The 18,515-nt window shown below is 46.9% G+C and overlaps 1 protein-coding gene across 4 annotated transcripts in view; it reads left to right on the forward strand.

Annotated features, from left to right (window-relative positions):
- Nucleotides 1-3,735: 3,735 nt before the first annotated feature.
- SETD5 (SET domain containing 5) overlaps nucleotides 3,736-18,515 on the forward strand; it is a 161,788-nt gene continuing 147,008 nt past the window's right edge. For all 4 annotated transcript variants that reach the window (XR_013346570.1, XM_077821013.1, XM_077821014.1 and 1 more), the window contains exon 1: nucleotides 3,736-3,899. The gene's annotated coding sequence lies outside the window, so the exon portion shown is untranslated. The remainder of the gene's footprint in view (nucleotides 3,900-18,515) is intronic.

The raw sequence follows: 18,515 nt of genomic DNA on the forward strand, positions 1-18,515 counted from the left end.
GCTGTTACTCTGAAATCTACCTGTAAGAGTTGGAGGTGCCCTATAGAGTGGTAGAATAGCATTAAAATTGAAGCACGAGACCTGGACTCAAGACATCTGGATTCAGTTCCTGGTTCTGCCACTTTCTCCCTGTTTGTTTGTTCACTATAGAAACTGAGGCTGTATAAGTACCTAGATTTACAAAGTGATGCTGCAGAATAACCATGCAACTTAAATTGCACTAGAAGCCAGAGGCTCCCAGTAGCTCCTCATTACGCCCGGTGTGGTACAACCTGACATGGACCCTATCCCAAAAAGTAGTATTTCCTGATGGTTGTACTGTTCTGATTTGGTTTTTGTTACAACTTGCGTTACCTAGGGAGGTGGTAGAATCTCCTTCCTTAGAAGTTTTTAAGGTCAGGCTTGACAAAGCCCTGGCTGGGGTGATTTAATTGGGGATTGGCCCTGCTTTGAGCAGGGGGTTGGACTAGATGACCTCTGGAGGTCCCTTCCAACCCTGATATTCTATGAACTTTTATTTGCCTTCAGGAAGAGAGTAGAATATCCCACTTTCCTTCTTCCACTTCCCTTTTCATGGGGGAAGGGGGAGTGGTTTCTATAGTTGCCTGGCTTATTCAGCATTCCCTTTGTGTATGACTCAGGGGCAGTACAGGAAATGCTCTTGTTGTAGATTCTCCATTTGCTGTGGCTGAGACTCTGGGAAAAGGAGAGAACCCATGAGTTCAGTGGGGTCCTGAAACAGCTGCATGTTGAATGATTTGAATGACTCTCTGTTTTGAACATATCTGATAAGAAAAGGTGCTACTGAGTGCAGTTGAATTCTTGCCTGCTGATAGCAGCAGATTTGTTTAGGCTGTTCCTGGGTAAAATATGAGCACAACAGTCAGGTATGATGTGGTTACAACATCTGCTTTGGAAGAATCATTGGATGAGATGCTGAAAGCTCTGCATAGTCACCTGTGTGCTCTTACAATCTCAGGGATAGGTAAAACCAGGAAGACACGTGGCCCACGGTAGTTCAAGATATTCAGTGCCAAACTCTATATTTTTTTCAAACTTTGAGACTGTTCCACATGACGACATCATGATGATGCAGCTAGAGAATTTAATGCTTTGGAAAGATTCCAACTTCCAGAGTTTCCCTAGATTTTTTTTTTTTTTGGCAGGCACTGTACCAGAGATTGGGGTGAGAACGTCTTCAGAGTCTCATCTGCCTCTTGCTGCTCTAGGTGGCACTCCTGTTATGTCCTGTCTTCTCTGTTGCTATATCCACCGAGAGTAGCAATCTTCAAAGCAGCAGCAGTAGTGATGAGGTGGAAAACCCTTTGCCACACCAGCTTTGCTAAAGAGGCAGTAGGTAGGTGAAGATATTGAGACTGTCTGCATTGTGGGGGAGATGGTATTTGAAAGGATTATGGGGAGAGCAGGCCAGGGCAGTATCCTCTTAGAGTGAAGGTAGCGAGACTGGAAAATGGGGCAGGGTGCCTGGTGTAGTGGAGATGAGGATTTCACTGGAGAGTGCTGAGAATCCTCAGGGTCCAGGCAAAGCTTGGTGAACTCTGAATTAAAGAACATAATAGACCTGTTGCAGTATAGAGAGGAGTAAGATGCCACTTCCTGCTGTCCAGTCACATGCTGTGCCCTATGTACTTAAAATGACTTCACAATATGTATCTTGTCATACAGTGTGTGTAGAGACTGCATTTCCTCCACAAGATGGCCCTCAATTGTATTTCAGATAAGACTCTGGGAAGCTGCATCAGTTTGTTCTCTAGATCCTGCAAGAGGATGGGAGGAGTTAGGCTGTTGGATTATATGCCTGACTCTAAGTGAATCAGGCTTGGGGTTTTCAACTTTTTTTTTCTAGCCCTGTGCTGAGATCTCTGAGATTAGTGCAATGACTAAAGTGACAGGAAGCATGTTGGCTGCACCACTATTAAATGTGTCCTCCATTTGGCATAGGAACAAAGCCATGAGGAAAAAATGCATTACCCACAATGTTCAGTAAAGTATCAGGAGCTAGCTGTGTTGTCTGTATCCACAAAAACAAGGAGTCCGGTGGCACCTTAAAGACTAACTGATTTATTTGGGAATAGGCTTTTGTGGGTAGAAAACCCACTTCAGATGCATCTGAAGAAATGTTTTTTTTACCCACAAAACCTTATGTCCAAATCTGTTACTGTTCAGTAAAAGTAACATGAAAAGGCAGCTTGTCCTCTTCAGACGTTTTGCAGTAGCCCCATCCCCTTGCACTAGCGACAGCGTGACAAAGACCTTGAGGAAGACGAAGCCACTCTTTCCGTTGGGAAATCAGTGAGGAACATGCTTCAGCGGGACTCATCCTTCAGCTGCAGCTAGGAAAGCTGCCGGGGAGACTGGCTCCAATGTGCAGGGAGGTGACCCTGGCACACTTTACCTTGTCATTGGGTCCCCTCAGAGCATCCAGGAATTAATGTTCGCTTTCCTACAGCGAGCGAAGACGGAGTTCAGAGGGCAGGGCCTGGTCCACAGCTGCCCTTCCCTCAGTTAGCTGACCTCCTCCTGCAGAGGCCGGGGAGCAGAACGCTGCCAGTCTGGGAGAAGGGCTTGCCTGGGACAGCGTGTCTCTCTCTCGGTGTTACAGCAGGCTGCTGATAGGTGTGGGGCGAGAGACGGGCCAGCAACGGAGGGGCAGTTAACCAGCTCGCCGCTCGGGGAGGCGCTGCGCGGGTTCTCCGCAGGGCTCGCCGCTCGGGGAGGCGCTGCGCGGGTTCTCCGCAGGGCTCGCCGCTCGCGGAGGCCGCCCCTTTAGCAAGCCTTACCGAGGGGCGGCCGCTGTCCCCGGTTCTCTAAAAGCTTCACAAGGCCCAAAGCCGTCCGCTCCAGCGGGCCGCGCCGCGCGCAGGGCAGGCCGCCCCAGCCCGGCCTGCGGCTGGAAGCGGCCCCTGGGGGCGCTGGGCCGAGGGGAAACCCGAGCGGCCGCGTCTCTGCGCGAGCCGGGGACCAGGCGCCGCAGGCCGGCGCGTCACCCGCTCCGCGTGCGGGGGCGCGCCCCAGCCGGGAGCCCCCAGGGAGCGCGCCTCCGGCGCGCGGCCCCCTTCGTCGGCTGGGCGGGGAGGGAGAGAAGCTGCGTGCGCGTGTCCTGCGAGCTCTAGGAGTCCGGTTCGCAGACCGCCCCACCCCTTCTGTCTGCCACGTGTCCCGAGGCGGGAGTTACACTCCGGGAGAGGGGCGCACCCACGTGGTGCAAGCGGCGCCGAGCCAATCATAGGCCGGCTCTTCCCCGCTCACGTAGCGCAAGGCGGGTACTTGTCCCTAACTGACGGGAAGCTCGGCCAACCAGAGCATATTTTCAAGACGGCCTGATACACCCCGTAGCCAATAGGAACCGCCCTTCAAGCTGCGGCGGGGCTCCTGTACTAGCAGTAAGGCAGCCGCTCGCGCCTTTTCTGTGTCGTCGCTACCCCCGTCGCAGTGGCAGCTTGGGACACCAATAGGAAGCCGCCTCTGTGGCGAGAGCCACTGGGCGGGCCAACTGTAGCCAATGAGATGTGGGAATGGGCGTGGCCTGCTCAACCAGGGGCCAATCGAAAGTGTGAGGAGGTGAGGCTCGAAGAGGGGCTGCTGCCAATATATGGTTGAAATGGGTGGAGCTAGGCGGCGGAGCAGCCAATGGGGAGTGGCAGTGGGCGTGTCCGGATGGCCCCTGGCGCCAGCGCTGGGGAGCCCCGTGCTCTCAGTGCCGTTTCCGCCAGGCCCGTGGAAGAGGTGCAGCCCCTGGTGCTGAGGGGGAGGGGCCGAGGCTGCTGCTGCTGCCGCCGCCGCCGCAGAGGGTCTCGGTCCCGTCTGCTGCCCAGGAAACGCCGTGGCGCCGAGCCGGGCCTAGTGGTGCGCGGGGGCCCGGGCATCGGGCCGGCCAGGTAGGGGGCGGGCTCTGGGGGGAAGGGAACCCCGGGGCGCCCGCAGGGTGACGGGCCCGCGGCCTGCGTCCCCGGTAGCACCTCACGGGTGCCGGCCGGCTGCAGCCGCTCCTGACCTGCCTCTCTTCTCGTTGTGGCCGCCGCCGCTCGCTCGCTGCCCTGTCTCCGTCCCCGCGGGACTGCGCGAGAGGAACTCCGCGCTGGGGGGTTGGCGGGGGGGCACCCGCAGCCCAACCGCGCGCGGGGAGGGGGGGACCGAGCCCGGGAGGGGGGGACCGAGCCCGGGGGGAGCCTTGGGTAAGCCCTCAGGCGGAGGCGGGGGGGGGGGCAAGTGGGAGGGAATCTCGGCTGGGTGTGCGGAGGTGTTTGTACAGATGGGAGCCCCAGCCAGGGTATGGGGGACTACCCAGCTCGGGGGCTGGTGGGGACGGGGATCCTCGCTCACTGCCAGAGGGAATCATGGCGTTTCTCCTCTGTGTGTGCATCTGCCTGTCTTGGGAGGACAGAGTTGTCGCTATCGTGGTCGAGGGTGATTTAGATTCTGATTAATTCAGTTTGTTTTGGTTCCCAGGCAAGTCTGTGTGTGGGTGGTGGCCGGTACAGTGGAGGGCTTTGTCAGTTGCCTTTGAGCTGCTTGTAGAGAGAAGGAGAGGGGAAAGTCACTATTGTGGGAAAGCCCCCTTTTGTGCTAATCACGTCTAGTCCAAAATTATTGCTTCACAGGAATGAGAGGATCACCCTCTGTCTTGAAGCAGCCTGCTCTGGGCTGCTGTTTCCTTTCCTGTCCCTGCTGTCAGCTCTGAGCTGCTGGTCCCTTCGGGGTATGGGGGAGGAGGTGTTTGACCTGCATTTTCTGCTTTCTCATGGTGCCTGTACAGTGTGCTCACTAATAATCCTCTCCTCTTTTCTTGCCTTGTGCTGGAGGCTGCAGCACGGATTTTCCTGCATTGGGTTGTCTGTCGTGTGTTTCCTGCTGGGTGGCTTCCCAGCCTCCCTACCTGGCTGTTTAGGCTCAGGACCTAACTAAAACACAGTTCATGTTTTTAACAGCATACAGCTGTGACAAGGTCACCTGTGTCTCCAGCAGCTCGTCCTTGGATGCCAATGGCCTACTGTTCAAACAGAGCTCCTTTGTTGTATGTCATATGTCTTGTAAAATGTTGGGCTTGGCTGTCTAAGCTGGAAAGTGGCTCTGGGAAGAACTTCACATTCCTGTTCCCTGACAGAAGGAAGGAACCGAGATGTGGTTCCTTGTGCTACTAAGCGGGGAAAATTGATGTAATAAAGGGGATTCTCAATCAGCAGCAGATAGTCTGTTGTGCAGAGGGGTACTGGGATTTTATTGTACAGTGATTAAAATATACTATTGGGATTCTTCCAGCTCTCTGCAGAGGCCAATGCTGCTTTAAGGAGATAATAGCTCTTTGCAGGCCTTGCAGTGGCCTCCTGCAGTCTCTCTCTGTCCCATTATGTAATTGGAGTGTTTAAGGTTCACTCAGGCAGAGGTTGTGGGCAGGAGAGTGAATTAATATCTTGTGGGGGATGGGACTATTGTTGCAAAACCCATGATTTTGGTAGCATTATTTTTTTTTAATTTCCAAATTGACACTCTGGAGGTGTTGCTGTTAAAAGCAAAAATCTAAGGCTAGACAAAGAGTTCAGTATGTCCTTAATAGGGAGTAGGAGTTTCCCTTTTCACCTATGAAGGAGGTACTAGGAATTTTTCTGTAACTGGCCCAGGAAGTCATTTTGTTTCCAGCCTTCTGGCTTGAAGCACAAAGGTGAAGGAAGGAAGGAGGGTGTTGCTTTGCTTTGGATCCTGTGGGTAAGTGTTCAAGGCAGTGACAGCAGCTGCAGTTGGCTCTGGAGCTCTGGTTGCTACGTGAGAAGCTTCAGTAGTGCTGGCTGCTGTCTCCAGGGAAGGACAGCAGAACAGCCTCCATTAGTACTGTGCTTAGGAGATGGCTGGTTCCTGTTCAGAGAAAGGGCTTTGCTTTTGCATTTCCATAGCTCTGAAGCAGAAGTGTGTAAATCTTGCTCCAGCTGGATAAACTACAGGCTGGATTTCATTGTTTGGTTCACAGAATTGCACTAGTATGTGGGCTGGAAACCCTGAGCTGGCTTTTTTTAGTTGTTTCCAGCTAAACATACTAGTGCAATTCTGTTCAAAATTCAAAACTGTTCAAAACTAGTTTCCACTGTTGCTGTAGCCGTGTTGGTCCCAGGATATGAGAGACACAAGGTGGGTGAAGTAATATCTTTTATTTCACCAACAGAAGTTGGTCCAATAAGAGACAAGTTTTTGTGCTCCACAGAACTGAAGAGTTTGGTGGAGCTTGAAAGTTGTCTAGTAAAAGGTATTACCTCACCCATCTTGTCTCTCTCTATGCAAAATTAGGACAGTGAGAATTGATACGGTTTTCCTGTAGCAAGAGAGACAGTTGTAGCCTTGGATCTGGGACTGCAATCTACATCTGACTCCAGTCTCCTTTCCAGTTAGTCATACAGCCAGATGCTTTCCTTATTGTTCGTATGTCTCCTTCCTCCCCTTCCATCGGCTGGGCCCCATTTGCCTTATTGACTGGAATTTCTGCTGTGTGCAGTGGGTGTGTGCTGCAGACACCAGCCTGCTACTGCTGAGAGGGGATTTTCCATTCACAGCAGAGAACAGTCAAAATAGTGGCTGAGCTCAACTTTGGAACTAGCAACAAAACATAGTCTAAAGAACTTTCCCCCTTTTGCTGTACCCGCAGAGCAAAATGTATAGCATATAGCCTCTTCTGCAGTTGGATGCCTACAAAAAGATGTAGGAAATATTTTCCCTGCTGTAGATAGTGAAATATATGTCAAATGCCATATCTGCAGACATGTCACTCTGCCTGCAACATTTAATGTAGCAACAATTTGCAGGATCTGTGGCAAAGGACCATTTTTGCCAGGACTGTGTATTGTGTGAAGAGCAGCTGGCAGGCAACACTGCAGTGGACTGTCTAATTGGTTTTAATAGAGATTTCCTTTTTAGGAGAAATAATTGACTTAAAAAACTATTTAAATCTAACCACTCTACTTTTTGAGGTACATCTTGTGTTGGACTTTGTCTGTACCATGTTGAATTATTGAGATAAAAACATACCCCAATTAAAAATATATATTTAAAAATTAATATATCTGAAAACTTGAAATTTGTATACATAATTCATGTAACAAAGTGATAAAGCTATATGTAAAACAAGTGTACCCCAGTGTTTGAAAACAGTCATGATCTTAGCACAAACCAGATGGGTGTTTGCAAAGAAAATCTAACTACTAGGCTTTCTTCATAAAATATCATTTTAGTTTGTAGTTTTCTGATTAACTGTACATTTTATCTAAACTAATGTTTGTAATAAATTTGCTTGACTGTCAGAAATAATTTTCTCATTCCAAAACAATATAATTGATGCATAACATCTTATATTTGAGTTGGAGATCCCACAGTATTTTAGAAAGTAAATTTAGAGTAATCTCTTCATGCACAAACTGAAATGTAGCCACCTTGTGGGTGGAACGTGGCAGTTATTTAATAGTACACTACAACAGGACAGCAGTAATTACCCCATTTAGAATTTGGACAGGGCACCAGGTCTTACTTCCTTGCTTGTGTAAAAGGCATGAAGGGATCTTCAGTAGTTGCAAGTTAGACTTTATTTTGGGCAGTGCCCCCAACACAATAAATGGGGCATTAATTCACTGCTGACTCAGTGAGAAGACAATACTGACAACACTTTCTAGACCACCCTGGGATTTGTTGGAGTTGTCCTGACCTGAATGCAACACTGATTAGCTAATGATATCTGAGATTACAATCCAAGGTGGTATGACCATTTTTTACATATACTTTAATTCCCTTTTACAGTAGCTGTCAGTTGCAGCCAACTCTCATTTTGAGAGGCACTGTTTTCATTCAAGCTAAGTTAGAAAAAAGTTTAATATTGCAATATTTAAGAGATACTGTTGGAGCAGATTTCACCCCAAGTTTATGCTCTTTAAGAACAAACCTTTAGAAAATTTAAGATCAGTAGAAATGTTACATGAAATATACAAGTATTTCCAGTGGAAACAGTTTTTTTAAAATACTGCACTTTCTGTAGCTGAAATACTGGGGTTTAGTGCATGATAACTTGAAAATGAAATTGACAGACTGACTTGTCTGTCTTCAGTGTCCCAGCTGAGAGAAATGCAGCAAGTCAGCTTTTGAAAAATATTTAATTTTTTAATGCGATAACAGACAAAAATGTGGATTTTAAATATCTTGAACAGTGTTCCTTTAAGGCACTGTGGTAATACAAACATAGCAAATGTACAAAGTTCAAGAAATTCAAAAGTCAAGGTTCACGTAAAGTTACTCTGCTCCTGTGCATGCACATTGGACTTATTCTTTGAGCTGTTAAATGCATAAGTTAATGTATGTAAAATATGCTAATGAAATATTAAGGTTGTAAATTTTTAGTACACATCAGGATATAAGTATGTGAAGGTTTTTATAGTAACATTAGCATAATCAGTATTGTGAGCAAGTAATGAATATATATTTAAATAAATACACATGTGATATGGGCAAATGAAGATTAATATGAACACCTTAACAGTTCTGTGTCTTCACTTATTCGCTCTTAAATAAACCTATTACATTAACCACTTTTGTATTTAATTTTTTTGGTCTTTTACACATAGTTATTAGGCTGATATGTACTCTAAAGTCCCATGCTTCATGTAAAGGAATAGGCTGTGGCAGCAGTTAGTTTGTAGCACCTTTGCTGCTCGTGTTATTTCATTTGTAGACAGTAAAAGTCTGGGGTAATATGACAATGACATTGATGTTTACATCATAAAGTATCTTGACAATAGGAAAAGGGGACTAACCTTTAATCATAAGCAAAAATTAGACATCTAGAAATTGTGGAATCTACAATTTTTCATGTCTTCAATTTTCTCCTTTCCTTGCTGAAGTTGCTGTTTGGCAGGAATTTGCTCTTCCAGTGGCACTTTTCCAGTATTCCAGCAGCAAGTCTTCCTAGCAGCAGCTCCTGTCCCTACTGAGCAGGGAGAATATGCAATTTGCCTGGTCTCCTCACTGAGCTACAAAGGGGTGGGGCTTATTAAGTTGCTGAAATCTTAGCTAAGTCCCACTGAGCATACTGAAGAAACAATTTTTCAGCTGCTCTCAGTTTCTAATTTTTTCTGTAATTAGCAAAGATGCATTCTTCCTCTTGGAGGATGAACTATGTGACAAGTCTGGAGATTTTTTGTTCAGCCAATTTTCAGTTACTGGAGTCTTGTGATAATTTTCCTTTACTTTAGAAAGAGCCTAAAGAGATTTTTTAAAAACTTCGTCTAAGGGCTGAGATCAAGATTGAAAAGTTATAGGGCCCAAAGAAGAAATTTGCAGAAAGTGAAAACAAGTTACATTGGAAATTTGTACATAACTTTATCACTAACATTTGCAACTGTGAACCTTATAGAATGGTATGTGCAATGTGTTCTAGTGAACATTGTTCTGGAAATCATAAATGTACAAAAATCCTGAAATTCTAAGCTTAAGTACTTAGATTTAGTGGCTCATAACTTGGAGCGCATAGGATGGTCCGGTGGTTAGGGCACTGGGAGACCTGGATTTGTTTCCCTGCTCGCTAATAAAAGGAGTACTTGTGGCACCTTAGAGACTAACAAATTCATTAGAGCATAAGCTTTCGTGAGCTACAGCTCACTTCATCGGATGCATCTGATGAAGTGAGCTGTAGCTCACTAAAGCTTATACTCTAATAAATTTGTTAGTCTCTAAGGTGCCACAAGTCCTCCTTTTCTTTTTATGGATACAGACTAACACAGCTGCTACTCTGAAACCTGCTCTCTAATGATCTTCCTGTTGATCTTGAACAATTCACTTAGCCTCTGTGCTGTCGTTTCCCATCTATAAAATGAAGATGATGCTTCCCTATCTCACAGGGTGTTGTGAGAATAAGTATATTAAGGACTGTGAAGTGCTTTGAGATCTATGGATGAAAACCAATGTAACACATAGCCCTTCCAAGTAATAATAATGCCTGTGTTTGAACAAAGCTGGTATTTCAATCTCTCTCTCTCTCACTCTCATAAAAAAGCAGTTTAAAAAGGAAAACTTTGTTTACCCACTTAACTCCAAACTAGCTGAACTGATCTTTTTCTCACTTAAAAACAAAATCTTCTGGGTTGAGATAATCTGAGAAATTTTATCCCTTAAAGAATTTTAAGAAAACTATTAATCGAAAAGGAGTTTAGAATGGAACCCCATATCACCCTTAGTGTGTTTATAGTCAGAAGAGAGACTGAAAATGTCACCACTTTACCTGTTGTTAACAGATGTTGTGTTTGTCATGGTTGCTAACTTACTGATTCAAACAAGCCTATTCCGGTTGGCCCTGCAGAGCTCATTCCACTCAAGGAGAGTGATCTAGGTTCTCTACCTGTTGAGTCAGTGGCAGAGGAAACAGTTTGGAGTGCTGGTGCTAAGATAATCCTTTTTTATCTTTGAAGTGAACCAATTTGGTATGCAAGTTGCTGATAAAGAATGAATATGAAATCACATATGTAACCATGCTTCTTAACTGAAGCGTATCTATTGATACCACAGGACAAGATCAAGTTTAAGGAGGAACTTGGAGTTTTTTCTTGACAATACTAAAGGATGTAGTGGGGGTTTTTTGTGCACAGGCTTCCAGTGTTGCAAAAATAATTTGACATTTGAGCTCACTATTTATTGAGGACTGTATTGTATGAAAATGTCTTATTCTTTTGTTGAATGAGCAAAACATATTCTATTAAATTTTGAATGCCTCTGGAATTAAACTTGCAGTTCATATATTAAACAGTAAGCTTATCTCAACCTTAAATATAGCAGTGTTACCTCCCCATTGTGATATTGTTTTAAATACTTTTAGTCATTTAAATTCATGAAACGGTATGGGAATTCTCCAATGACCAAAGTGTGCCTTTAAATCATTATGGCTATTAACCAAAGATACTGCTTAGTGAATAAGTTTCTACTGTGTTCTCAAGGTTTTGACTTCAGATCCTGTAAAGTTGCACTTCATAATAAATGTTTCCAATAATGTGATTTTAGATTAATTTTTAGTACTGCAATAAGTGTGATCCACTATGTTCTGCTATACTTAAAAAAGAAAAAGAAAGTTTACCATTGCTATTTTCTTTAGGAAAAAGTTACATGTTTAAATGGGCAAGTTAAGTAGGATGTGGTTGGGATTCACTTGGCTTCCCATGTGCAATTCAAAGCATCTTTGTAGATTTATGAATTCTTAGGGTGCAGGGAATGTGCTTGGGGTGTTTCACTGGGACTCAGGTGGTGTGGTTATTTGACTCTGCCACAGTCTCCCTTGTAACTTTGAGCTAACACTTAGTCTGCATTTGAGTTCCTCATGGAAAATGGAGGTAATGCTTCCTTTCTTCCTCCTTGCTTGTCCTGTGTTTAGTTTGTAAGCTCTTCAGGGCAGGGACCTTTTACTATGTGTATTTACAGTGCCTCCCACAATGGAGGCTCAATGTCAGTTGGGGCCTCAAGGTGGTAGTGTAATAAGTCTTGTTTAACTTGAGTTTTAAAATGGAAAAACCTTTCTTTTAAATATTTTTAGAAAACGTAAATATAAAATTTACTGATTTGCACACCCCATAATTTGCACATATAAGGCAGTCTCTCCCCGTTTCTCACAAGTTTTAATAGCAGGGAACTGCAGTGATGTCTCATTACTGCCGTAAAATATATTACAAAAGATTCTTTAGTACGCTATACGGGGCGGAGGGTGAGAAAACCTGGATTTGTGCTGGAAATGGCCCAACTTGATGATCACTTTAGATAAGCTATTACCAGCAGGACAGTGGGGTGGGAGGAGGTATTGTTTCATGGTCTCTGTGTGTGTATATAATGTCTTCTGCAGTTTCCATGGTATGCATCCGATGAAGTGAGCTGTAGCTCACGAAAGCTCATGCTCAAATAAATTGGTTAGTCTCTAAGGTGCCACAAGTACTCCTTTTCTTTATACAGTATTGTAAACAAAACTAAATACTTGTCAAATAAATGAACAAAGTACATTTTGTGATGGATTATCCCTTTTTTACTCAGAAATTAGCTAATTCTTTATTTCATGGTGACTTTTGCAGTTATAATCTCTGTTTTGCTTGTAAAATATCAAAGCACTATAGAAAATTGTGAATTACTGAGGTTTTACTGTCATATAGTCACATTTATGCATAGAAATGAATTAGTAAAAAGTCAGGGTTATAGATATCTTCTGGATACCTGTGCTGGAAAGGACTTTTCTGTAAAATAAGAGTATGTCTGAACCCAAGGGGCTGCGTTGGAAATTTTGTTAGGGGCCCACCTCTAACTTTTGTATATGACAGTGTATTGAAGCTTCTTGTGTTTAATATGGAGAGGTGGTCTATCCAGACTACAGATCCTGGTATGCAATTCTCCAGTCAGGCATCTTATTCTTATTGCATGCTGGGACTTGTAGTCTCTATAGATGAATACAGCCATTTGGCCATATTGTGTTACTCAGGCATTACCCTGGGCTGGAATTAGGTTATTTACAGCTTTAAACATGGCCTGCAAGATCAGCAAGTGCACTTGCTTTATAACAGGTAGTGTGGACCATAGGTATCACCTATTATGAAAGGCAAAGGCCCCTAATCAATTTTGGTGGTGAACTATTAATTGCTGCAGTCCTATGGAAAGCGTTCAAGGGTAGCTCCAAATAAGCCATGTTATACTAACCTAGCCAGGTCATCATCATCTGGATTGCAATTTGCCATCTGCTCATAAGATTGCAGCTTCTCAGTTTGGTGCTGGACCTGCTGTTGGTATGTATGTGGGGTGTCCAGTCTTTTGTTAGATGTCCTCAAGAGGTGCTGTCCCTGTTCACAGGGTCTTGTCTGTTAGACTCTATGGTCATGGGTGCTGTAGGAAAACCTGAGCGCTGCAATCTAGCACCATATGGCAAAATGAAAAGGAGTACTTGTGGCACCTTCGAGACTAACAGATTTATTTGCGCATAAGCTTTCGTGAGCTACAGCTCACTTCATCGGATGTATTCAGTGGAAAATCGAATGCAACCGATGAAGTGAGCTGTAGCTCACGAAAGCTTATGCGCAAATAAATCTGTTTAGTCTCTAAGGTGCCACAAGTCCTCCTTTTCTTTTTGCAGATACAGACTAAAGCGGCTGCTACTCTGAAACCTGTCATATGGCAAAATGCGGTTTGTGATGGATTTGATAAGCAGGGGAGCACAACCCCCATCAGCTCCCTCCCACTACACTGCTCTTTCCCCTGGCCGGGTAGGAGGAAGTGTTTGAACCAAGATTTGAGTGAGCTGTCTGGGAAGCAACAGCCAGCAGCGTTAGTCAGGAACTGCTAGAAGCACCTCCAGGAATTGTGCATAGAGACACATGTGGAGCATGCTGTGACTGCTGGGCATTACAGCTGGGTGCAGGTCTGCATGGGATTTGGGCAGGGAGCCAGTGCTGCGGGACCCCGTTGAGAGAAATACCACTGGGTCTGGCCTGGAGACCTGCAAGCTCCTATTGGTTTGTCTAGAAACTGAACTGGAGAGGGACCCCCAGGCACTGGGCCTGAAGAGCCCTAACCCTTGATTGGACTGCCCTCGGAGCCCACACAAGAGCTGCTGTTACTCATTTTGAAGTGTACCTGTTTAAGCCTCTACACCATGATATTTGCAACCTATCCCTTTTCTGCCCCCCCCCCTTCTCCCCCCCTCCAAGAACGTACCTGTTCCTTTAGCAATGTGTCTGAATGGTTGTTTGAACCTACCGGGGCTAGCGGCAGCAAGGCCTAGCTGCCGAAGTACTTACAGTGCTTGCCTCAGAATTGTGGTATATTTGGCCCACTCTTGCTACCTTGGGGGTTTTGCGTACTCCGGCTCTGAGTGGCTATAATTACAAGATCTTGACATCTAATGATTCAGCTGAGGCTCGGGTCTTTCTTCAGTTGGCAGTGTGCCACCAGAAAGGTGGCAGATTCCATTGAGTACCAAGAGTGTTCTTTTTCTGTTCCTCTTGATATTTGAGGGTCTTTTCAGCAAGAGAAACTTTGACTGAGTTTTAAGGGGAACAGTGAAACTACCTCTAACACACAATGCTGCTAAATACTGTGACAAAGTTCCTGCTCTACCTTGGTGGCTCTTGCGCTTATTGGCAGATTTGCTCGCCTTGGAGCTTCACGGCAGCCCTCAGCTTGGCCATTTTTCTGACTTCACAGTCCGGGTTGACGACTCCTGTGTCTGACCAGGAGTTGGGAGGATTTGGGGGGAACCCGGGCCCGCCTTCTACGCCGGGTTCCAGCCCCGGGCCCTGTGGAATGCAGCTGTCTAGAGTGCCTCCTGGAACAGCTGTGCGACAGCTACAACTCCCTGGGCTACTTCCCCATGGCCTCCTCCCAACACCTTCTTTATCCTCACCATGGGACCTTCCTCCTGGTGTCTGATGATGCTTGTACACCTCAGTCCTCCAACAGTCCGCGTTCTCACTCTCAGCTCCTAGTGCCTCTTGCCCCCAGCTCCTCACATGCACACCACAAACTGAAGTGAGCTCCTTTTTAAAACCCAGGTGCCCTGATTAGCCTGCCTTAATTGATTCTAGCAGCTTCTTGATTGCTGCAGGTGTTTTAATCAGCCTGTCTTAATTGTCTCCAGAAGGTTCCTGATTGTTCTGGACCCTTCCCTGTTACCTTACCCAGGGACAAGGGACCTACTTAGCCTGGAGCTAATATAGATATCTGCCTTCTATTACTCTCCTATAGCTATCTGGCCCAACCTTGTCACATATCGCCCCCCTCTGCTCAACACTACGGGGTTGGGCAACTTGGGACGTCAGGCAGTGTACTCGTGACAAGCCATCTGCATTGCCATGGTGGCTTCCAGCCCGGTGTTGTATGGTGAATTGGAAAGGTTGTAGGGACAAGGAACCATCTGGTCACCCTTGCGTTCTTCTCTTTATTTCGCTGCATCCACTGGAGGGGTGAATGGTCGATCACAAGGGTAAACCGTCATCCGAGAAGGTAATAACGTAGTGTTTCCATGGCCCATTTCACAGCTAGGCACTCTTTCAACCACGGCATACTTCTGTTCTCTCTGCAGGAGTTTCCTGCTGAGGTAGAGGATTGGGTGTTCTTCATCTCTGACCATCTGCGATAGGACAGCCCCCAATCCTACTTCAGATGCATCTGTTTGTAAAATGAATTCTTTGTTGAAGTCTGGGGCTATAAGCACGGGGCTACTGCAGAGGGCTGTCTGTAAATCCATGACTGCTTTCTCTGCGGCATCTGTCCACTTCACCATGTCCGGACCCCAGGCTTTTATCAGGTCTGTCAGAGGACTTGCTCTGATAGCAAAATGGGGAATAAATCGTTGGTAGTACCCCACCACACCCAGGAATGCCCCTACTCTCTTTTTCCGATTCGGCCAGGGCCAATTTTGGATAGCCTCTAGTTTGTTTAGTTGGGCTTGACAATGCCCCTTCCTACTATGTAGCCAAGGTATTTAGCCTCGGCTAGCCCTATAGCACACTTGGCTGGGTTGGCTGTGAGGCCAGCCTGTCTTAGCGTGTCCAGAACCGCTTCCACCTTTCCTAAGTGGGTTTCCCAGTCGGGGGTGTGAATAATCACATCATCCAGGTATGCTGCTGCATAACTCTGATGTAGACAATGCCGTGTTTTCTTTTGCATCTTTGGCAAGGGGAATCTGCCAGTATCCCTTTGTTAAATCAAGGGTGGTCAAAAATAGTTGACTGCCTGGGCAATGCCCTAACTCATCAATACGGGGTATGGGGTATGCATCGAATTTGGATATCTCATTCAGCTGGCAAAAGTCATTACAAAACCTAGTGGTGCCATCGGGTTTGGGCGCCAACACAATTGGGCTTGACCACTGACTGTGGGACTCTTCGATGACTCCCAGCTCCAGCATCCTTTTTTACCTCTGCCTTGATCTCCTCCCTTTTTGCTGCTGGGACCCGATAGGGCCTTAAAGTTACCTTTGCCCCAGGGTCTGTGATAAGGTGGTCCGGCCTGGTTTGGCTGAAAACACGTCCTGGTATCGGTTGATCATCTCAGTTACCTCCTTCTTCTGATTTGGTGTCAGATCAGTGGATATGCTGATCTGCTCCTGCATAGTATTTCCCTGGATCGGGGTCTCTTGGGCCACTACACACCCTTCTCGTTGGTGCCAAGGCTTTAAGAGGTTAATGTAATAAATTTGTTCTGGTTTCCGGCGTCCTGGCTGCCGCACCTTGTAGATTACTTCCCCCATGGGTTCAACCACCTCATAGGGCCCCTGCCATTGAGCCAAAAGCTTGCTTTCTGCTGTGGGTACTAACACCATCACCTGATCCCCTGGTTGGAACGGTCGGACTTTTGCCCTGCGATTGTAATGGGTTCGCTGGGCCTCCTGCGCCTTTTCCAAATGTTCCTGTACAATAGGGGTGACCTGGGCTATCCGTTCTCGCATCTGCAACGGATGGTCAATTACATTCCTCCCCTCATTGGGTTCCTTTCCCAGATTTCTTTTGCGATATCTAGTGTGCCACGGGGGTGGTGTCCGTATAATAATTCAAAGGGGGAAAACCCGGCTGAGGCCTGAGGTACCTCCTGGATTGCAAACGTAAGGTAGGGTAGTAGGGGTCCCAATCCTTCCTGTCTTGACTTACCACTTTCCTTATCATTGCCTTGAGGGTTCGGTTAAACCTTTCTACCAGCCCATCGGTCTGCCGATGATAAGTTCTCAGGGTATGTATATGGAGCAGCATACACAGGTCCTTCATTAGCTTTGACATAAATGGGGTACCTTGGTCTGTTAATATCTCCTTTGGTAGCCCCACTCAGGCAAAGATCCCCACCACCTCTTTAGCTATCGTTTTAGAGGCCGTGTTCCGCAGGGGGACGGCTTCTGGGTAGCGAGTAGCATAATCCAGAACAACAAGTATATATTGGTGGCCCCGGGCTGTCTTCTCCAGGGGTCCCACTAGGTCCATGGCTATTCACTTGAAGGGGACCTCTATGATGGGAAGGGGTACTAAAGGTGCCCTCAAGTGGGGACGGGGACTGTGCAGCTGACACTCTGGGCAGGACGCACAGTACCTCCGCACTTCTTCATGTACTCCAGTCCAGAAGAATCATCACAGGACCCATGCCAGGGTCTTCTCTACCCCCAAATGCCCCCCAAAAAGATGACTATGGGCCAGACTTAATACAGCATTCTGGTGTTTTTGAGGTACTAGGATCTGCTGTACCTTCTGCCCTGTACTGGTGCAACTCGGTATAAGAGATTCTTCTTCATTATGAAGTAGGGTCTGGTCCCTGGGTTTTCCCTGCCACAGGGACCCCATCTATTTCAGTCACCTCCTTCCTAATGTTGTCGTACCTTGGGTCTTCAGCCTGGTCCCATCCAAAATTTCCTCCCCCGGGGCTAATCTGCCAGAGATCTAGGGGGCCAGTCTCTGTTGCCTCTACTGGTTCAGAGGCGTTAGGGTGTGGGTCAGACTCGGGTGCTTCTCCCTCCTGGGTGGTCTCCTTTTCAGCTGCTCGGGTCCGACTACCTACGAGAGCGACCCTCTGGCTTTGGGCCAGTATTCGGGTTCCCAAGGCCTTAGCTGCCCTTCTTTCCCTTTTTGTCTTTCTATGCTGTCTGGGAGTGGAGAACAAATCTGAGGATATTTCAGAGAAGGTTGGGGGTTGACAGTCTACTGTGGATGCCTCACTACTTTCAGGGCTTCCCCCTTTCTCCAATTCCCCTACCAGGAGTGAGTCTCCAAACCCTGGGAAGTCCCTCCCTATGAGCACCAGGTATGGGAGTTTAGGGACTACACCTGCTGCTACCTCAGTAGTGTTCCCCTGAATCTCAGCTTTTACTGGGATGGTGGGGTAATAACCAACTGTCCCTTGGACGGATGTTATCTACATACACTTAGCCCACAGCAGCTGACTACGCTTCACGAGCTTCCTTGAGACAAGCGTGATAGCACTCCCCGAATCAGCCAGTGCTGTGGTCTCTACCCCATTTAGCTTCACTGGTCTAGTGTACATATGTGGGGTTAGTGAGACCCCCACAAGGTGGATTAGGGAGCATGGGTCTGCCCAGTTCCCCAGGTTACACTGCATAGGCTCCTCAGCATTGGGACACTGCAGCTATGTGTCCCCACTCCCCGCAGGCGTAACATCTGTATGGAGCCCTAGGCGTTCCCTGGTCTCTTGGTTTGGGCAGTCTAACATCACGATCCTCTTCCCCCTCAGTGCTCTGACTCTTTGTGGCTTCTGGTGGCCTTCAGCCCCTCTCTTTTTCCAACTGGGCTTTCCTGGTGGCCCAGTCACCCGAGCTCTAGGGCTTGGTGCTGTACTGTAACCCGGGGAGCTTCTTCCTTAACCGGTCGGGTCAGCTCCCTCGCCGTCCTTCACCTGTCTACCAGCGCGACAACCTCGTCGTAGGGGGAGGTTTCGTTCTGGCTTACCCAGGCGCGAAGGTCTGGTGGTAGTCCTCTCTTGTACCAGTCGATGACCAGAACCTCTAGTATCGACTC

Source organism: Eretmochelys imbricata, chromosome 7 (genome assembly GCF_965152235.1).
Source record: "Eretmochelys imbricata isolate rEreImb1 chromosome 7, rEreImb1.hap1, whole genome shotgun sequence".
Classification (NCBI taxonomy): Eukaryota; Metazoa; Chordata; order Testudines; family Cheloniidae; genus Eretmochelys; species Eretmochelys imbricata.